This window comes from Pseudorasbora parva, chromosome 16 (assembly GCF_024679245.1).
Source record: "Pseudorasbora parva isolate DD20220531a chromosome 16, ASM2467924v1, whole genome shotgun sequence".
NCBI classification, from domain to species: Eukaryota; Metazoa; Chordata; class Actinopteri; order Cypriniformes; family Gobionidae; genus Pseudorasbora; species Pseudorasbora parva.
Window position 1 is genome coordinate 34340310 of NC_090187.1, and position 21597 is coordinate 34361906.

Sequence of the window (21597 nt, forward strand, 5' to 3'; positions counted from 1 at the left end):
ACATGTTTGGTTTCTGACTGTGTTTGAATGCCCAATGGCAGAATGAAGGAGCAAATTTGTATTAAAATTTTTAAAGGTCCCGTTCTTCGCGATTCAATCTTTCAAACTTTAGTTAGTGTGTAATGTTGCTGTTAGAGCATAAAATTTTATGCTTTCAAATTATAAACGCTCAAAGTTCAATGCCAAGCGAGATATTTTATTTAACAGAAGTTCCCTTTCCGGTTTGGACTACACCTCTGCACTTACTTCAGGAATGACGTCACTAGAACTGTTTGTTGACTAACCCTCCGCCCACAAGAACACGCAAAATAGGGGTCGTGGTCTTGTTGCTCTCCCACATGGAGAAGAGTGCGCATTCAGGTCTTGCATCTCCCCGTTATGGTAAGAGGCGGGACATTTCCGGGCAAAGTGCGCTAAGCTGCTGTCCAATCACAACACGGGAAGAGCTGGCCCAATTAGAACTTGTTACGTGTTTCTGAAGGAGGGACTTCATAGAACAAGGAAATCATCAGGCCGTTTTTAGGACAGAGAAAACAGCACTGTACAGATAAGTAAATTGTTTGAAAAATACTGTGTTTTTTTACACGCGAAACATGAACTCATGTTATATTGCACACTGTAAACATAATCAAAGCTTCGAAAACACGTGAAGAACGGGACCTTTAAGGATTTTTGTGCATACACTCTTAAAAGAAAAGGTTCTATATAGAACCTTAAAAGGTTCTATCGGCGCTACGTAGTTGGAACCCCTAAAAAGTTCACTGCAAAAAATGCTTTTCTTACTTAGTATTTGTCTTGTTTCTAGTCCAAACATCTTAACATTCTTAAAACAAGAAGTATTTAGTAGACAAGCAAAAGTAATTGTCTTATTTTGGGGGGGGAAATAACTCAAAATTAAGTGTTTGGTAAGATAAGAAATGCATTTTTTTTGCAGTGTTCTATATAGAACCCTTTTTAAGTGCCAAAAGTTATGCTTTCTTTTCATTATAGAACCCTTTTAGCATAAAAGGGTCTTTGGAGTATACTCAACTATACTTCTATATATAACCGTTAAAGGGTTTCAAATACGTAGCGCTGATAGAACCTTTTCTTCTAAGAGTGTACTTAGCATTTCTCAGTCATTCAGTTTTATGAAATATAGACTGTTCTTTCTGCTAAAGAGCTTAAATTAATAAATTCTTTGGTGTAGTTCTGGTCTGTATTTATTCCTCCTCATTGCAGTAGATTATCATCAGCCTTGTTCCAATATATATTTGAATGTGCATATTGTCTCACTTAGATTAGACTCAAAATTAGCTTTCATATTAAGATACAAGTCCATTATGACAAACCAATTACAGATCTTTAATGCTCTTTAAACTTCCATCCATTAGCGTCCAGTTGTCCACCCCATCATCAATGGTTCAATCAGGGATGCTCACCTTAAATGTACATTATCAGCCATTAGTTTGGCACAGCATTGGCGCAGTGCTGGCATGGACATGGCGGCTAAACATTTGTTGGATCTAAGTATGTAATGAGTTATTCGATCAGAGCTGGGCTCAAGGACTACGTGGTCTCATAACAGGGTTTCCACAGCACAGCTCCTCTTGCTGAGGGAGTTCAGCCCTGATTATCAGAGGGGCTTGGCACTGAAATACTAGAGCTTACCCGTTCTCTGGATGTAATATTAGGAGCAAGCCACCAGAATGATTTCACATAGCTCTGCCTAAATCCCTCATAATTGACTGCAAATCTGAGCACACTATTCTTGAGCCTAATCCAGTTTACTCCTCTAACTTTCCCTCTCTCTTTTTATAAGTATTTGTGTGTGCACATAAGCATGTTTAGATGACAAATGTATTGATAAACTTTTTTAGTCCCCATTTATGTTAAGGCTGTGGAAGTGTACAGTATGTTGATTCATTTTTAACCAAGGAAGTTAAATTAGACTCTATTAGTCGTGTTCGAATTACAAACATCAGTACCTTCGTATTCTCTACACTAATATTATTTTCTAAAAAAAAAAACATAAATCTCTGTTCAATTTCTCAGCCTTCATTTTTGCTTCTTCAATGTTTTTCTTCTTTAGTGTGTTTTAGTTGTGTCACAAAAGCAAGACTGAGAAATACTGCCTATTTACAGTAACATCATCTGCCTTTTTAGCAAATTAGGTTGAACTGCTGGCCCCTTAATTCATATTAATGATCTAAGCTGTTCAGCTTTGTCCCTCCCTTTTTTTTTTTTTTTTTTTTTTGATGAGCATGTTTGGAATGGAGTTTGTCCAATCAGATTAGAGGATCCGTAACGGATTATTGTTCAGGATATGTTATGATATGATAAATGATAATAAGCTCTTTAGCAGCGAGAGGTCACTCATCATTTCCTGCTGGTCTTTTTTCCTCTTTTGGCCGTCTGGTTCCCAGCTGGATTAGACAAGAGTGCAAAAGTCTTTGAGCGATGCAATAAAGATCTCTCCAGTATCTAGTCTGTTTATCATCGGATCTCTCTACACGTTTTTGATCCTAGTCTTTACATGTTTATTGGGTTGCCTTGTTGATGCACATTTTTCACTTAGCTAGTGGTGTCAATGGTGTCCATAGAGTGGTTTTGTGGTAGTTTTGTTTGTTTTCACTCAGGCAGTGCCCTTTCCAGCTGAGCTGATTGAATGAAGGGCGTTCTTTGAAATTAATGATTGTCTTGTTTGAGTGAAAAGTACTAAATATTCATGAAGCAAGCAAGAGAGAAACAGAGATAAAAAAAAAAATCTGAGTGAGAGGCAGAGAGATACTGAGATAATAGAGTCAACGTTTGGTCAGTATGTGAATCAAAGATACTGCTACATAACCAAAAGGAATGTGAACACCCAAACACCCAACTAATTTGGTTTCTGAGCATTTCATTTTTAAACCATGAATAGTATTCAAATGTTGGCTGGGTAGTGCACTGTTCAGAATTGAATTAAGAAGTTTTATTTGATTCCGGATGCAGAATTCAATTTGGATACATTTTTAATTTTGATGTAAAGGAGCAGAATTCAAATCAATAGAAATTCAAAGAAACTCGCTTCAGTTTCCTGTGGGCCACAGCCTATTAAATCCAAAGTCGCACTGATGAACTGAAAGGGGGCCAATTTGGTTGTTGGTCTCAAACAATGGTAATGTAGCTTCTGTGTAGAAGTAGGATTTCAGATTCTGACTGATTATGTTGAGCTAGTCTATGATTGGACAGTACTAGCAGGATTGTTGTTTCCGATCTCATATGGATTGAAACATGAGAGCCTCATTTGCTGGACAAATGAATTATTTTTGTTGTGTGTGTGTATGTCGCTTGTGCCTAATGAGGCAGCAGGACACACAGAGGAGAGAGCTGCTATACCTGCACAGCATGGACAGTCAGCAGGGGTGGACGAGAGTTTAGCAGTACACACACTGTGCAGAGCAGCTGTCATCACATCCGCTTACACACACATCTACACACACACACACTTTTATACTGAGGTGTGGTTGCTGAAGTTTAGAGAAAAGAGCCAGATGCTGTTGGAACCGGCACAGTATGGATCCCCTTGTTTTTCACACCAGACACACACACACACACACACACACACACACACACACTCACACATACAGCTGGCTGAGTTGGAAGAAGTACAGGTTGAACGTGACTTATTATCTATGCAATATAATTTGTAACCTTCCTCTTTCTGTATCTGTGTGCTTCGTAAGAAACTTTGCACCAAATGTTATACATAAGTAAATTTCCATATAGCAAGTAGTTCTATCAATAGTCATTTTATTTTGTCTTTACTACTTTTTTTACTATATACATTTTTCATAATAAAAAAACATTATTTAAAGTCCCCATTAAGTCACTAATTTTATCCATTAAAACTCATTTTTGTTCACCAAAATGACATTTTTCTAGCCTGACGTGGTCATACTCAATTCTAGTCAGAATATGAGTCTGAAACTGCTCCATTGGGCTGTGATTATGGGGCGTGTTTCAACCGAACCAGGAAAGACATCAATTGGACAGACCTACAACCAATCAGAGCAACAAAGCGACGCATTGTCAAATGTCAACAGAGCTCAACTGCTCTGTGTTGCCAAGTCCGCGTTTTTTTCCGCACAGAGAACTTACCCAACATGATCATCATTTCTGAGAGAAATTGTTATGGTGAATGCATATACAAACAAGCTTTCCGTTTAGGATTTGAACAAATATAATCCAAGCCCCTTTGATGACGTGATGATTACGTTTCTGTTTATCATCTGTCCGTCATCGTCTAAAGCCCGCTCTGATGATTTCATTGGTCCAAACAGTTCCTGTTCGGAGATAATTACTCCTCTATGGAGCGAGGCCAGACCGAACTGCTCGACCTAAAAATTTTGTGGGTGGACTAAGTTCGGCTGGCATCCAGGCTAGCATTTTTCCTCTGTGGAATTTTTTTTAATGCCTTTAAATAGCTTGAATGTAACTCTACAGCCTAGCTTCATTTAGTATATGTGGATCTGTGAATATGCAAATGAGCCCTGCCTCCACTCACTCATACAGGGTCATCGTCAAGTCAATGTATTAGACTGGTAATGCATTTTATGTATCACTGTCTACAATGTTGGACACATAAGGGTAATTAATATGATTAGCCTTTGGCTTGACTACATTATCTAACAGCTAATAATGGGTTGCTAATGGGTTACACAAACCATGTTCCCATTCGCCATCTCAGAGTCATACAGCTGCCTTCTTAAAATCGGCAACCTTAGAAAGGCTTTGAATAACTTAGAACGTTAGTGGAGAAATGCATATAGTTCATCATAACATCATAATATGCATCATTGGCTTATAGAATAAATTCACCCACTATATTGCTAAATGTACATGATTTTTCATATCAACAGAAAAATATACCAGCTTCTTTTGAGACTCCCCTGCTTCAGAGCAGTCATAGTTGATAATATGCTAAAGCCCGCTCGCACGTTGACGTGATTGGTTACAGGGTAGTTTGTGACATCAGAAATGCTGGCAAAACCGCTTGTAATTAGAGGGGGTAAATTTGGGGGTCCTCTGCCATTCCTCTTTGCAGATCCTCCCCAGTTCTGTCAGGTTGGATGGTAAACGTTGTTAGACAGTCATTTTCATGTTTCTCCAGAGATGCTCAGTTGGGTTTAACTCAGGGATCTGGCTTGGCATTCAAGAAACAGTCACAGATTTGTTGTGAAGCCACTCCTTTGTTTTTTTTTAGCTGTGTGCTTTGGGTCATTGTCTTGTTGGAAGGTGAACCTTCGGCCTAGTCTGAGATCTTGAGAATGTTTGTGTCCAGGATTTCCCTGTACTTGGCCGGATTCATCTTTACCTCAATTGCAACCTGTCGTCCTGTCTCTGCAGCTGAAAAACACCCCCACAGCATGATGCTGCCACCACCATACTTCACTGTTGGGACTCTATTGGACAGGTGATGAGCAGTGCCCGGTTTTCTCCACACATACCACTTGGAATTAAGGCCAAAAAGTTCTATCTTGGTATCATCAGACCAGATAATCTCACCACCAAAATGAGTCCTTTTATTTTATTATTTTGTTATTTTTTTTTAGCAAACTCCATTCAGGCTTTCATGTGTCTTGCACTGAGGAGAGTCTTCCATTGGGCCACTCTGCCATAAAGCCCAGACTGGTGGAGGGCTGCAGTGATGGTTGACTTTGTACAACTTGATAAATCTGCAAAAAAGGCAACTATATATATATATATATATCCGGAAAGTATTCAGAACCCTTTACATTTTTCACTCTGTTATATTGCAGACATTAGCTAAAATCATTCAAGGAATTTTTTTCTCCCACTGTACCCTCAAACCTCAAAAAACCTTTTACCCTTTAGATGATAATGTTAATTATTATTATTATCCATGATTACCATAGATTACTAAACCTCTGCTAATTCTCTGTCTTTTACCATTTAGAATACCTGATGTGCATGTGTGGCTGACAGCAAGTTTTCACACTCTGCTGTCAGAAGTGATAGGAGAGATGATGGACAGACAGACAGATTTCCACCACTTGGCTCTCTCTTAGCATACAGAGCATCCACACCACAGCAAAGTGTTCAGACAGCTAAAAACTCAAACTGTGGTTCGCTTTTGATTGAGGTGATGTCTTAAGTCTCAGTGTCTCACATTTATGTCCTTCTAGATTTTCCCTTTAGTCATCCATCCCTTGTCCATCCTTTTCTCCTGAGTGACAGTCCGATGTTAATCCTCAGGGTCAGGGGGTGGATCACCCCTCCTTGCTGTCGTTGTCCTTGGCCCTGTTTCTTAATTCATCCAGCACTCATTACACATGCCGCTGTGTGTCTGAGACAAGTGGCCATTTGAAACATGCTGCTGTGAGCACGCCTCAGTGGCCAGCGATAATTAACATCAGCTGGGGCAACACACATCTATACCTCCTTTTGTGAGACGAGAGATGATGGACTTGACAAAAGGAGAGATGATTGAACAGAAACCGGATGAGGTTAAAGGGTGGAGATGAAATAAATAAATAAGAATACAAGGAGAAGTTGATTTAACGTGGAGGGTGGACGTTATTTCACAACATCTTTATGCCCTTGAATGGGTGTTCCTTACTCCCGTCATTGTCATAGAATAAGCATTAATCTGTTACAACTTCCATAGACTACCTACAATGTTTGAATTATTCTAAGAATACTGTGTGAATGTGTTATTCAGAGGTCACTGGTTGCCAGAACGCTCAACACTTAACTATTGCTTCCGTTTCACAGTCAGGGCAGGTCACCTCTAGCTGCCCACCCATTTTTTTCCAGGCTGTGAAAGATCGGCAGCCTTTTCGTCTTTCAGTTGCGCCGTCCACATTCCGGGTCAGCCTGTCGACTTTGCTATTTGAGAAGAGGCGGAATTTTAATTTCTGCTTTCATGCCGTAAATGAATCACTGTGTTTTTTTTTTGCTGTTAAATATTCTAGCAAAGGCTTCCTGTCCAGCGGGCCATGTCGGTCAGACATTAACTATGCAGCTCAATGAGATGAGGTTCGAATCTAGTGCATTTAGGAGGAGACATGTCACTTCTAGGTGGGAAAAATTATAAATGCAGAATGTTTTTGCGGTGTAAATATTTACATAAATGCTGGCATGTGATTGGCAGGGCTGCTGGGGAGGGATGTACTTGACTAGGACGCATGTAATAAACATCTCGCGTACAGTACGTAATCTTGCACAAGGGTTTGTGTCAAATGATGATAGCATTGAGCATTTGAAAACTATCGTTTTAGTTTTTAGTTCTTTTGTCTTTATAATTTGCATTTCTGTGGTGGATCTTTTCACAAAAGGAATGATAACAGACGAACAGGATCTGGAGGTAGCACTCAATTCTGAGTCCAAAGGGTGGAGGAGACGCTGTGATGTGTCTGTGGTTGTGGTGGGTTCACGCTGAGCAGGGAGATTGAAGAGGGATACTCCAGAGCACACTCTCCATGAGCAAGGGAGAAAAGAGGAAAAAGAGATATGTGATGTGGTGAGATGAAGGAGAAGGAGGGATAGATGATGTGGTGCAGCGGGTGGGAACACTTGTAAGCTGGATGATCACAGCCACCCCATCCCCACCACCCCACCCCACCCCATCTGCAGCCTCACTCCAAAACATCCCTAACAGATCAATCCATTACTTACTGAAATAGACCATGGCCTGTCTGTGATTTTTGTCTGGTGGTCACGCTGAGAGAATGCAAGTTTCTCTACAGTTCTCAAAGCAAGTAAATGTGAGCAGAAAATGAGAGGTAATATTACATCAGCATGACTATGAAAGCCAATATCTTGTCTTTTGGTCTTAAGTAAATACGTCAAATTTTGCTCATGTCCGGTTTGTTTGGTCACGGCATCAAAAAATCAACAGCTTACAAACCAAAAGAATGAAACAAAAAAAATCACAGTAAGCAAACTTCTGACCTTGTTGGCCACTGGTGTCCATAGCAACAGCCGGATGAACCACAATTCATAACATAAGCTACAATGGGAGAATTTAATTTTGCTTTCTGACTTTCCTTTTGTTAATGATTGTTTCTTCAACTTTAGGCACGTTTATGTCCACGGGGTTGATTTTTAAATATTTTTTTATATACAGTTGCCAGGAAAAGTATGTGAACCACTTGTGAAAATGAATAATTTTAACAAAATCAGAGATCATACAAAATGCATGTTATTTTATTAGTACTGTCCTGAATAAGATATTTTACATAAATAATGTTTTCATTTAGTCCACAAGACAAAAATAGCTGAATTAAAAATTTATAATTACCCTGTTCATAATTACTCAGTTGTGCACAGTGTGAAAATACACAAAACAAAACAAAACAAAACAGCCGTAGATTATCCAGATAACTGCTCACAGTATTAAGAATCAATGGTTCATAAACATATGAATGGTCATTTTAATAAATTCAGCTTTTTTATTTATCTTGTGGACTATATGTAAATTATTAATTATATGTAAAATGTAATTTTTTATGTTAAAATATCTTATTCAGAACAGTCTTAAATAAAAAAATAGCATGCCTTTTGCATGATCTCTCTTATTTTGTTAACATTATTCACATTTTGACAGATTCTGTAAGCGGTTCACATACTTTTTCTTACTTACAACTGTATATATATAAACTTTGTATTTTGGCATGTTAATGTGTTGTTAATATGTTAAATTTATGTAATTGGCATTGCATTCAAGGCACACATTTTATCAGTTCTTGCTGTCCCTGGGAATCGAACCAATGACCTTGACATTGCTAGTGCCATGCACTAGTCTTTTTACCACACTGTCATCATTTATTTATTATGTATTGGTGTGGCAGTGGCTCATGTAGGTTGGCTACAAACTGGAAGGTTTGGTTCCACCTGACCAAGTGTCGAGGTGTCCATGAGTAAGACACCTAACCCTAGCTGCTCCCGCCAAGCTGGATGGTGCATTGCATGGCTGACACCGCCATCGGTGTATGAATGAGTGAATGAATGTGAGGCAATATGTAAAGCTCTTCAGTGGCCATGGGTCTGTTGAAAGCACTATATAAATGTAGTCCATTTACCATTTATATTTGCTACTTTTCAAATGGTCTTTATGTAGCCTAGAAATGATATTGTATTTACCCTTGTACTAGACCTTGAAATCCTAAAATATGAAAATCCATCATAAAATACAAATAAATGCAAGTGTAAAACTTCCCACCATAATTACCATTCACCATCCAACACAGAATGCTCTTAAATGCATCATTAGAGATGTAGTGGAAATTACACATGGTGGAAATTTTCAAGACTTCTAGAAGAAGAAAAAAAATACAGAATTCTCATGTAATCATGTATATTTACTGCCAAACATTGTTAGTGGTCAAAACAAGACTATTAATAAAATAATAAAACATTTTAAGATTTATTTTCTAAAAGTCCACTGGTCTAAAAGTGCCCATAATCAAAGAAATGCCCTACTAACAATAACAAACTAATTTTATTCATTCATTATGTACTTGAATATCTCAGTCTTTTGTATTTTACTCAAATCCCTACTCTTCCTGAATCCCAAGGAGAGAATGACGCAATCATTTTCTGACAAAAAAATTAAGCTACAGAAACATATTTGTCTGTCCTCCTCAATGACCTTCTCTCATCAAAAACACGGCAAAAAAGAGTGAGGGATTGAGAAAATAAGCACATGTAAAAAAATAAAAATAAAAAAACAGTACATTTCTCTCTCTACTCTACATTGGCCTTGGGCTGTCTCTTCTGTTTGCAGAAGGTTTTGAGTTCGATGAAAAGACCCATTGGCAAATACACCGGCATGCTCCCAGAAGTGCTTGCGTGTCTCTTTTGTGTGCTTGTCTTTGTATGTTTGAGTACATGTTTGCATCTCTGTTTGTGTGTGTGTGTGTGTGTGTGTGTGTGTGTGTGTGTGTGTGTGTGTGTGTGTGTGTGTGTGTGTGTGTGTGTGTGTGTGTGTGTGTGTGTGTGTGTGTGTGTGTGCACTGCGCCACACGCTTCTGCAGCCTTGTAGCCTCCGCATCAGCCTTCAGGAATGGGATCCTACATACATTCGTAATATTTTCGCTTTTGTTCCTTTCAAACAAGTGGCATACTGCTTTAATAAAAAAATGTGAATCTGCTCTGAACAAAGATCTGGCTTCAAAGTACTGCAATATTGAAACATCCTAAAACTGTTTCCTGCCTTGCTAAAACAAATTGCTTAAACCAGCAGATGGTTTCCAATAGCTAAAGGGGTTAGACTGGTCCCAGCAAGAAATTATGCATTTAAAAGACATCTAATGGCCATCCAAACACAGCACTGATGTCTAGGCTAAAACCAGATCAATTTTGGGCTATCAGTGAAAATGTAAAGGTGCCCTAGAAGGAAAAATGGAATTAACCTTGCCATAGTTAAATAACAAGAGTTCAGTACATGGACATCACATACAGTGAGTCTCAGGGCGTTTTCACACCTGAAAGTCCGCACCCAGGTCCGAACCAAAGTTTGTGTTTTGATATATTGTATCCATTTGGTTAGTTTTGGTATGCTTTCACATTGCAGTTATGCCAGCGCACTAAAGAGCTTTACATGAGTGACTGGTGTCCTGTCGTCATCATCTATTGGTTTGTTAGCGGACGTGCGTCTGACGTCAGTGTGTTGTCAATTCAGCGGGTAACTTTGACAAGAATGAATGAACAGACGCATATCGTTGCCAATACTGTTAATATTACGGGATTACTATCTGCAGCACCAGCTAAGTTTAAGATGTGATAATTTTGCCTGAAGCGCTGTTGTAAAAGTCTACTCCTGAGTCCTGATAATACAACCAAGCGTTTAGCTGAGAGCAGTATCTACAGACTAACGTAAACCAGAAGTTTGTTACTGGCATGTTCTACATTGCCATCATGGGATCATGGGGAAAGTTTAGAGTTCGGGAAAGTTGTGGATAGTTAACCGAGACAGTGAAAGGACGGCTGTTGCTTGCTGGAGTCTTGTTTAGTGTTTAATTTTATGCTTTAGTAAAATAATGTAGTTTTATATTCTCACATTTGCTCAATTTCTGATCCTAATTAATGTCAGAATATGGAGACAGTTGGCCAGATTTATTTTCTCTTCTGTTAAATGACGGAAATTGTGTTTAATGTAACCTCTAGCTGCGAGACATGCTTAAACCAGCAAAAATGACAAACCACATTAGGCTCGTTTAAGATGTTTTTAAGCAGGATGAGTCTCTAAATCAGAGATTTGTCTTTAAATTCTATCTTGTTTATATATCTATTCTCTTCTGTCATTTTAAATCCCTCTAAACCTGATTTCCCCTTGTCACTCTCCATCTCTCTGCCTGCACCTCTGTACTCAAGTATAGATTTGTCTTTATATGTTACAAAAGAGCACATAGAATGCCTGTCATTTGAAAGGTTACCTGGCTATTAGAATTGCCCCATATACAGGCATTGGTATACTAGGACAGATTGAGCCTGTCTGCTCCAAAGTGTAGCAAGAAAATTTCTAGTCCATCTGTTTAAATGTTTCAATTTAATGTGTGGTTTTCAAGCAGCAAGGTGCAGAGGGAACAGATCTAAGACAAGTAACATTGTGACTATTTGCCCAGCCTTTTTAAAAAGTCATGATACATCCATTATTGAAGCACCGGTCTAAATGGCTTCTTGTCCCTATGCGCAGATTTCCTCCACCTTTATCACTGGCTTTGTTACGTGTTTTTAAATCTAATACCACTGGTGCGCAGCAGTCTAGTGGGAAATGGCCCGTGTCATATGTCTCCTGTAGTCTGTCAATACAAGAGCATGGTGATTATAACTCCAGAGGTGCCTATGAGAAGTGTTTTTCATTTATGTGGTTGGGATATTGATTGTGGAAAATTAGGTTGATGATGATGGGGAAATTGGTTATGAGAAAAGGAGAGAGAGAGATGTAGAATATATTATGAAAGAGAATATGGTCATTATTGCTAAGCAGCAGCTGTTTGGTAACCAATCATAAAGCCAGTAGTAAATATTTTGGTTAATTTCGATTATTTCCAGCTGTTTTCAGCATGAGAGCCAGGGAGAAAGTTTGATGGGTTATCAAATAAATTTCATGATGTTATTGGAAATATGGCCAATACAGCTCACTCAAAAGTTAAATCTAAATTTAAAAAGAAATATTGTACACTATGTTTTTTTCATGCTGCTTGAAGTATCAGGTTGTTAGCATAGCAACATGCTGACACCAAACTCTATTGCTGTGTGCTATTTGTATACGGAGTCGCTGCACGTTGTCTCCCGACATTATTTCCTGTCATGTTTCTCTTGTCAAGACCAAAAATATAATAAAATCAAAATGCGAGCAGTTCCTGGAGAAATTTCTACTGGGAAAAGAGAGATTAAAATATTGCACCCTATATACATCCTACAACATTCTGTTATGTTCTGTTTCCTGCCACAAAGGATAAAAGTTTTCTGGTATGTAACCCTTGAAAAAACAAAAGTCAGATTCTTTTAGCATTTTAATAGGCACAAAGTTTTGCATCGTTTAAACACGTTCGCCCACTTCCGTTCCGTCTCTTCGTTAGTACAAACACACTTTTACACCTGCCGAGTGAACACACACAGGAGCAGGACTCACGCATGCGGTCTCATACTTTCACATAAGAGAGTGCGAGAAGCGTCACCATCCGTTTTTCGCACCCTTGTCCTCACACCCCTACTCAAGGTGTGTTGCAAGTATTTCTGTGCATATCCGATTTTAGAGCTGAAGGGGGGGCAATCAATGATAAATTAATGAAATCTAACGAAAGTGTATCTATACCTTTTATTCTATCTACTTCAAATGGAAAACAACACCCTGGAAAATGGGGACAATCCATTTTTGAAAAATACATTATTATACAATGTTTTATTTATTTTTTATTTTTTTATTTTTTTAGTCTAGTGGTACTGTACTTATTTGACTCTTAAAACATTTTTTCTTCTATGAAACGTTTACAAGTCAATCATGATTACTTTTCTTTGAGTCGCATAGGTGTGATTTTTGAGAGGTTTGTGAAGATTAGAGGCAATGTGAGGGGTAAACTGTGGGCTGTATTTTACAGCTTTAAAATAAAGTGTGAGCGCAGTCACCAGCTTTCCCTCAGAATCACACACTGAAGCTTCCAGGAACACGGAATCAAGTAACACAAAAGACTTTATTTTGTTTTTCTTTCAATTCACCGCTCTTCGTGTTTACCTCCACTTCCTGTGGTTCAAGGTGAGAACGAGTTGCTATGGTTGCATTGCTGAGATCACTCCACCTAATTCAGTATTTCAATGTTCTTTTCTCCTCGTTTCAAGGGCATTTCTGTAAGAGTTCTATGAGGAAGCAAAGGCATCTTGCTCACAATATTTGGATAGTGTTTAAACAGAAAGACTGGTTACATTTTATTTCAATGGTCCACTTTGCACGTTCTACTTAGTAACTTTGCATTTACATGTCAACTAACTCTCATTAGAGTATTAGTAGACTGTCTGCTTAATATCTGCTAACATGTCTAACCCTAAGTTAGGGATACTTAGAGTTAGTTGACCTGTAGTTGCAAAGATACTTATAGTTAGTATAATGTCTAAAATGGACCATCGAGAAGACAGCTTTTGTTTATAGGATGAAGAGAGGAGGATGTGATGGGGGAATAGGACATCTTTCTCTTCTTTGTCTGTCCACAGTGTTTGTTGTCGTGATGGCCTACATGCATAAATGAAGGTCTGTATACTTTCAAACTAAATCGCAATATTTAGCCTTTGCATTTTCAATTCCTTTACTTAAATGCATCAGGATGTCAATGTCAGTTGGATGGATTGGTATGTGGTCTTCCGGGTGCTTTTGACAGTTGGCATTTAACTGACCTTGCTTATAAAGAGGCTTTTTGTTTCTTTTAAAAGTAAAGTTAACCCTAAGAAGGACGTCCTCATGTCGTTTCAAACCTTTATGACTTCTGTTGAGCAAAACATTAGTTAGTGCAGGTCTTTAAAGACAGTTCCTAGTGACCACAGATGTTAAAACGCCAATAAGCACCATAAAAATAGCCTTATTTTCTTCTCTGCTATTTGAAGTCCTCTACAGCTGTAGATTTGCATTGTGTGAAGATTATAACCAAATTTAAGTCAGTATTCCCTGATAACTGAATCCTTCAGTGAGCTGTTAATTCAAGAACAGCTGTCATTAGATCCCATCAGTCGGTGAGTTGAGTTTTGATTTCTGAATGAATTTGTGAATGCTTTAAAATTCATGAGTTCTGACAGATCCATATGCAGTGGTTATAAATTATCAGCTCACTGGAGAGGAAAATTTAGTGAATAATGACTTAAATGTAATTTCCTTACACAAACCTGAAAAGTGATGGGTAAACTGTGGGTTGTATTTTACAGGTTTAAAGGATTAGTTCACTTTAAAAGGAAAATTACTCCACGATTTACTCACCCTCAAGCCATCCTAGGTGTATATGAATTTCTTCTTTCTGGTGAACACAATCAGGGTATATTATTAAATATCCTGATGTTTCCAAGCTTTATAATGGCAGTGGGTTCACAAGTTTTTTGAAGCTCAAAAAAGTGCGTCCCTCCATCATAAATGTACTCCACACGGTTCCGGGTGTTAATAAAGATCTTTTGAAGCGAATCGATGAGTTTTGTAATTAAAAAAAAAAAAGGAATATCTAGCTTATGCCAGACTGCCTTCTGTATTCAACTTACGAATAAAGTGTAACATCTCTCGCAGTTCAAAACGTTTATGCTACGTGCTATATTATATGTTGCGTCAGTAATGTCTTACGTCAGGGGTTTTCAAACCCCCCAGGGGTCCTCCAGAAGGTTCTAAGGGGTCCCAAGGAAATTTCTGAGAATAAAAAGACAAAGCAAAAATGGATAAAGTCTACCAAACATTCTAAATGTTTCATCCCCAAATGTTTCTCTGCTTTCTTGCAGTATACATTCCAGAATTGTATGTTTGCTTTGTGTCTTTAGTGAGCACTGGGGTTGTAAGGCAGTATTCTAACGCCGTTCGTAAGCTGCTTGCATACAATCAAAGTTGCTTATGTAAATCATTTTTAATTGAAAATATTCTTCGTCAGGTTTATACAGCCAATATTTATAGCCAATTTAAGATGGGAAACAATAAGTTGTATTTATAATGTCACACTTATTATTTATCTAACTTTTTAAATGTTTTTTCGTATGTAAAAATAAAGGGTTTTTAGAAAGGGTGGGGGGGGGTCATATTTGGGGTCCTTAGCATCATAAAGTTTGAAAACTTGAACGTTAAGTTATCAGTTGGGGAAAGAAACCAGATGCGTGTCAATAGGATCCATGCATTAGGTCTTAAAGTGACAGCCTGCTAATATGTAAACCTGCTGCTGTTTGTCAAACATCAGAAGAAAAGGAGAAAATCCCTCCATGCTCTTGGCTGAATTACTTTTGTAGATTTATTATGAATCAGTGTATATTTAATATTTAAGTATATTTAATGTGGAGAATGTGCAGTGTTGTCACGTCACAGACGATGGAAATGGTGTGAGGACTCAAGTGCAGAAAAGGATATATTTATTTAGAACAAATAAAACATAAATACAAAACAAACACCCACGAGGGGGCAAAACACATAATAGAACATAAACTAAAACTCAAAACATACCAACAGAAGTCACTGGGGGAACGGGAGACGCAGACATTACACAAGGATCCAACACAGACTGACAAACACAAGGAGATTATAAAGGGAACAAACAAGGCAGATAATGAGGGAGAACAGGTGGGGCAAATAAACCAATAATCAGATAACAAGAAGGGCGGGGTTGACAGTAGACCGGAGACATGACAAAACCCACATGTGCACACAAGACAGGACAGGCATGTGACATTACCCCCTCCTTAAGGAGCGGCTACCAGACGCTCCACTAGGGACGGGCGGGACAGACCAGGGCGAGACGGGAGGGACAGACCAGGGCGGGACGGGAGGGACAGACCAGGGCGGGACGGGAGGGACAGACCAGGGCGGGACGGGAGGGACAGACCAGGGGGGCACGGGAGGGACAGACCAGGGGGGCACGGGGGGGACTGACCAGGGGGGCACGGGGGGGACTGACCAGGGGGGCACGGGAGGGACTGACCAGGGGGGCACGGGAGGGACTGACCAGGAAGAAACAGACAAGGGAGGGGTAAACAAGGGAGGGACAAGGAAAACAAAAAGTTCAAGAGGCCACGGTGGCACACAAAGTTCGAATGGCCAGGACGGCCCGCCGAGGTCGGGCGGCCCGCAGAGTTCAGGCGGCCAGGGCGGCGCGGTGAGAGCAGGACTCCTGGGTGGCGCGGTGAGTGCAGGGGGCGCCAGGGAGGAGCGGTGAGAGCAGGACGCCTCAGCGGCGCACGGAGAGCAGGACGCCTCAGCGGCGCACGGAGAGCAGGACGCCTCAGCGGCGCACGGAGAGCAGGACGCCTCAGCGGCGCACGGAGAGCAGGACGCCTCAGCGGCGCACGGAGAGCAGGACGCCTCAGCGGCGCACGGAGAGCAGGACGCCTCAGCGGCGCAGGGAGAGCAGGGCGCCTCAGCGGCGCAGGGAGAGCAGGGCGCCTCAGCGGCGCAGGGAGAGCAGGGCGCCTCAGCGGCGCAGGGAGAGCAGGGCGCCTCAGCGGCGCAGGGAGAGCAGGGCGCCTCAGCGGCGCAGGGAGAGCAGGGCGCCTCAGCGGCGCAGGGAGAGCAGGGCGCCTCAGCGGCGCAGGCAGGGCGTTGGGGAAACTTCTCCAGTCCAGCAGTATCCACCGGCACTGGGACCACCGGAATACGATCTGCTGGCATTGGGACCACCGGAACATGATCTGCCGGAACTGGGACCACCGGAACACGATCCACCGGCACAGGGACCACCGGAACACGATCCGCCGGCACAGGGACCACCGGAACACGATCCGCCGGAACTGAGACCACCGGCACACGATCCACCGGAACTGGGACCACCGGAACTGCCTCCGGGGCTTCGGATAAAGCCCTGTGCTCCTTCCACGCATGCAGGACTGCCACCACAAAGCATCCCATCACAGCCCTCCAGGCCGTTTCCGGACTCGGGACCACCGGAACGGAGTCCACCGGCACAGGGACCACCGGAACATGATCCACCGGCACAGGGACCACCGGAACACGATCCACCGGCACTGGGACCACCGGAGTGGTGGATGACACCCTGTGCTTTTCCCAATCATGCAGGACTGCCACCACAAACCCTCCCATTACGGCCCTCCAGGCCATGTCCGGACTCGGGATTCCCGGACTCGGGACCCCCGGAACTGGCACCGAGGGAAAACTTCTCTGCTGAGTCCTCATTGTATGGTTGGATCCTTCTGTCACGTCACAGACGATGGAAATGGTGTGAGGACTCAAGTGCAGAAAAGGATATATTTATTTAGAACAAATAAAACATAAATACAAAACAAACACCCACGAGGGGGCAAAACACATAATAGAACATAAACTAAAACTCAAAACATACCAACAGAAGTCACTGGGGGAACGGGAGACGCAGACATTACACAAGGATCCAACACAGACTGACAAACACAAGGAGATTATAAAGGGAACAAACAAGGCAGATAATGAGGGAGAACAGGTGGGGCAAATAAACCAATAATCAGATAACAAGAAGGGCGGGGTTGACAGTAGACCGGAGACATGACAAAACCCACATGTGCACACAAGACAGGACAGGCATGTGACAAGTGTTTTAGTTTTATATTAGATTATACAGTGTCTGAATGGTTTCTTATTTGACTTCTAGTGTTAAATAGATCTAAATAGACATTACTTTTTGCTAAAACACAGCTGGTCACTTTCAGAAGTTGTAGTGGTGCTTCCTTCAGAAAGAATGTGAAATGCATAAATGGCATCGTTCTCAGTTGTTAAATATTTGTAAATATAATTTAAATAGATTTTACTCACTTAAAGCAATATCATATTAAACAGCATTATTTACCAAGATATTGGTAGTTTTTCAGCCCTACAGCCCCTACCACAGCCCTAGAAACAGCCCTTTTGAAGAAGCAATACGTTTGTGTAAGAAAAATATCAATATTCATCATGTTACAAAGTAAAATATCTAGCTTCCAGCAGATATTTTACTTTGTAACGTGTTGAATATTTATATTTTTCTTACACAAACTCATCGCTTCTTCAGGAGGTTTTTATTAAAGTGGAGTACATTTATGATGGATGGATGCACTTTTTTGAGCTTCAAACTCATGTTCACTGCCATTATAAAGCTTGGATTCATCAGGATATTTATTAATATAACTCTTCAGTTATTAATTGTGTTCATCAGAAAGAAGAAAATCATTTACACCTAGGATGGCTTGAGGGTGAGTAAATCATGGGGTAATTTTTAAGTTAACTAATCCTTTAAGATAAAATTATTATATTGACTATACTCTTCCCTCCAAATCACACGCTAAAGCCTCACAAAACTCATACTTGTACAAGAACTCATACTTCTTCAGAAAACTTGGAATATAGAGCTCCAGAAAACTTGGAATATAGAGCTCAAGTTATATGGACTTCTTTTATAGAGGATTTTTTTCTTTATAGCTTTATATCGAAAGCTGCATGAAAATTATTTAACAATCAAATGAAAACGCATGAAAAACTATCAAGTTTTGGAACAAGATGAGGGTGAGTAAGTTCAAACTTTATACAAACTGTTCCTTTACTAATCTAACATTAGCTGCAATGTCTTTGGCTCTGAAATTGCTTGAGGTAGAATTGATAATGGCATTGAGCTGTAATTGAGCTTGGCTACAGCAGATATTTGGCAAAATGAAGCATACATTTTACTCTGAACCAGTTGAGACTGACTGTCTGGGCATGAACTGAACTGATGGACCGAGTCTCTGCTGGCATTGAATAGACTGTTGGTCAGTGTGGGCTGTTCTGAGGTCAGTTGTGTGGGCAATAGTGTGTAGACTCCCACCAGGCCAGAGATTAATGCTGCTCGTTTTCTCTCCAGAGGAGATTAATGAGGAAACCTCAAACTGTTTGTATCAGAGAGCCAAGGCTCCACTGAGATGTACACACAGTAGACACACATCTGCTATCTGACATTTGCCCTTTCTCTTTCCTGCTCGCTTTCTAAAAGTTTCTTTGTAGGCACAGGTTGTAGTCTGAATGTCAGTTTTTTAAAATAGTGTATCTGCGGAGTTCATTTCTTTGTGCCATGCTGTAGTTTTCAGCCTCATGGAATTATTAGTGATGTTTTTGTAATAAATTCAATGTCTCATGTTGGTCTAACTTTTCATGTTCTGTTTGCTATTAATTTAGTTCTAATGGAACTGTGCAGCCAGTGCACATTGTGTATTTAAGGGTAATTTCAATGGTTCGCTCTCTGATATTTTTCAATTATGATTTGGTGTTTACTTCCCTATTATACTCTCTCTATGAAGGTATATAGAAGTTCCTCTCTGAACACTTCAGGACAATTAATGTAGTGTGCACAGAACTGATTTTATCTGATATGGGACTATTATGTGACCAGAGTCATAAGGTCCTGGGTGTGTTTTCATTTGTTTGGAGGCATATCTGACTTGATAGTGTGGTATGTGTGATTCATAGCTTTCTCAGCATTTTAATAGACTAATGACTCAGGTGTGGAAGTCCAGGCAGCCTGACCTGAGCGATGCCCAACAGCTGAGACTCACCCCTCACCTCCTGCTGATTCAGCTCATTCCTGGAGGATGCCTGTGTAGCCGTGACCTTAAGCAATGCTCCGGAGTAGCACCTTCAGTGTGTGTTTGGACAGCTAAACTTTAGGATATTTGGCAGCATTGTTGTCATTTGGCTTGTAGATCTGTGTTATGAGTCATGTTATGAGTTTCAGGTTCATCTTCAGGGCTTGCTCTCTGTCTCTCTTTTAGCTGATTATCTCTCATTCGACCTTCAGATCACCTATGAGGGAATTGAGTGAACTGGACCAAAGTTTTAAGAAGCCAGTACAGAGTTCAGAGACACTAAATCATTTATTTGGACCAGGGTTGTGCGCCATTCAGAACTGAAGAATGCCTTTTGAATTCCATTTTAATTCCTGAATGTGAATTTAATTTGAATTGAGGTAGCAAGCATAATGCAAAACTGTATTTAATGTTGTAAATGTAAGTTAATACAGTCAATATTTGCAGTGGCACAAAAAATATATAATTTAATTATTTTTTTAATCTATTTAAATTTAAATGTTCTGTTTTCATGTTATGAACCATGTTTTAAGAACACCATTTCCCAGAATTCTCTAATTGACCCCAAAGTGGAGCCCAATAACACAAAACGTTCAGTGTGAAAGGTGTCATGAACTGGCTTTTGTATATTTTTTATATTGTTGTCTGAGGTGTGTTTTTTTACATTCAAAAACATCATAACCAATAAGTAATTAGGCTATTTTCTACATTGGTTTTGAGGCTCTATCCAAAATGCTAGGTTTTGATGGGTGTGCCGCACTGGAGACTTGGAAGTAAACGCCCATGCCTAGGATTAGATAAGATTTGCATATTTAATGAGCTTCAGCTCCCCTTCAGTTCATTTCACACGAGGAAGGGATTGTTTTGAAAGCAGCAACCAGGATGATTCTCTCACAGGGCTCTTAAATGTCTTTATCTAACAAATACAACGATTTATTTCTCATCCACCCGCGATTGATTGGAATATTATTTCTGTATTACATGGCCCGCTCAATCGGTGAAATATAAGCGCGAACACACACACACACACACACACACACACACACACACACACACACACACACACACACACACACACACACACACACACACACACACACACACACACACACACACGTGTGCGCATGCCCAGATCAAGAAAGGAAAATTATTTCATTTTATACCCCGCCTGGAAAACACATAACTCCAGGATTACTATTACATATTAAAAAAAATGAAATGAAACGAAATGAAGCGAACACACAAACGTTCTTCCCCACGTGAGCTGGAACTTCATTAAAAATAAATGAAGTATCACACATTTCTAATATTAGGATCCAAAGGAAGCTTATGCAGAGACTGTTCTTCCAAAATATTTTGCTATCTTCTTCAGCATGTTTTTGCTGTTGGCTAGCGTGATCCTATGAGTCAGTTGGAGGGGCTACAGAACTGCACGTGTTTATTATTCTTTAGAGGTGGGTTTTCGTTGTGCGGTGACGTAAGGATGAAACACACAATCGTGTTCTGGGCCTGGTGTCTATAAAAGCTTTTCTTTGACTAAAAAGGAAGTTTTCTGCTCTGAAACTTACAGGATACTTTTATATTGACCTGATCATGACCTTTTATATATCAAAAGCTCAAGGGAACGATGATTTCTCAATTCATCACCCCTTTAAATAACATGAAGTACTGTTTTCCTATTTTCATTTCTAGCTAATGCAATTCCTCTATTGTGTGACTGTGTTCCCTTTTGCAATTGCAATTAATTAAATTCTTTCTGTCATTCCAATTCGAATTGTAATTCTTGTATTTCAATGTCAGCAATGTTCCAGCGTCCTCTTGGGACATGGCCATTTCAAGTAAAATTTCTACTTAGGACCTGAAATA

At 40.1% G+C, this 21597-nt stretch overlaps 1 long non-coding RNA gene across 2 annotated transcripts in view; it reads left to right on the forward strand.

Annotated features, from left to right (window-relative positions):
• LOC137043488 (uncharacterized) overlaps positions 1-21597 on the forward strand; it is a 160005-nt gene that overhangs the window by 67115 nt on the left and 71293 nt on the right. The gene's annotated exons all lie outside the window — the stretch shown is intronic.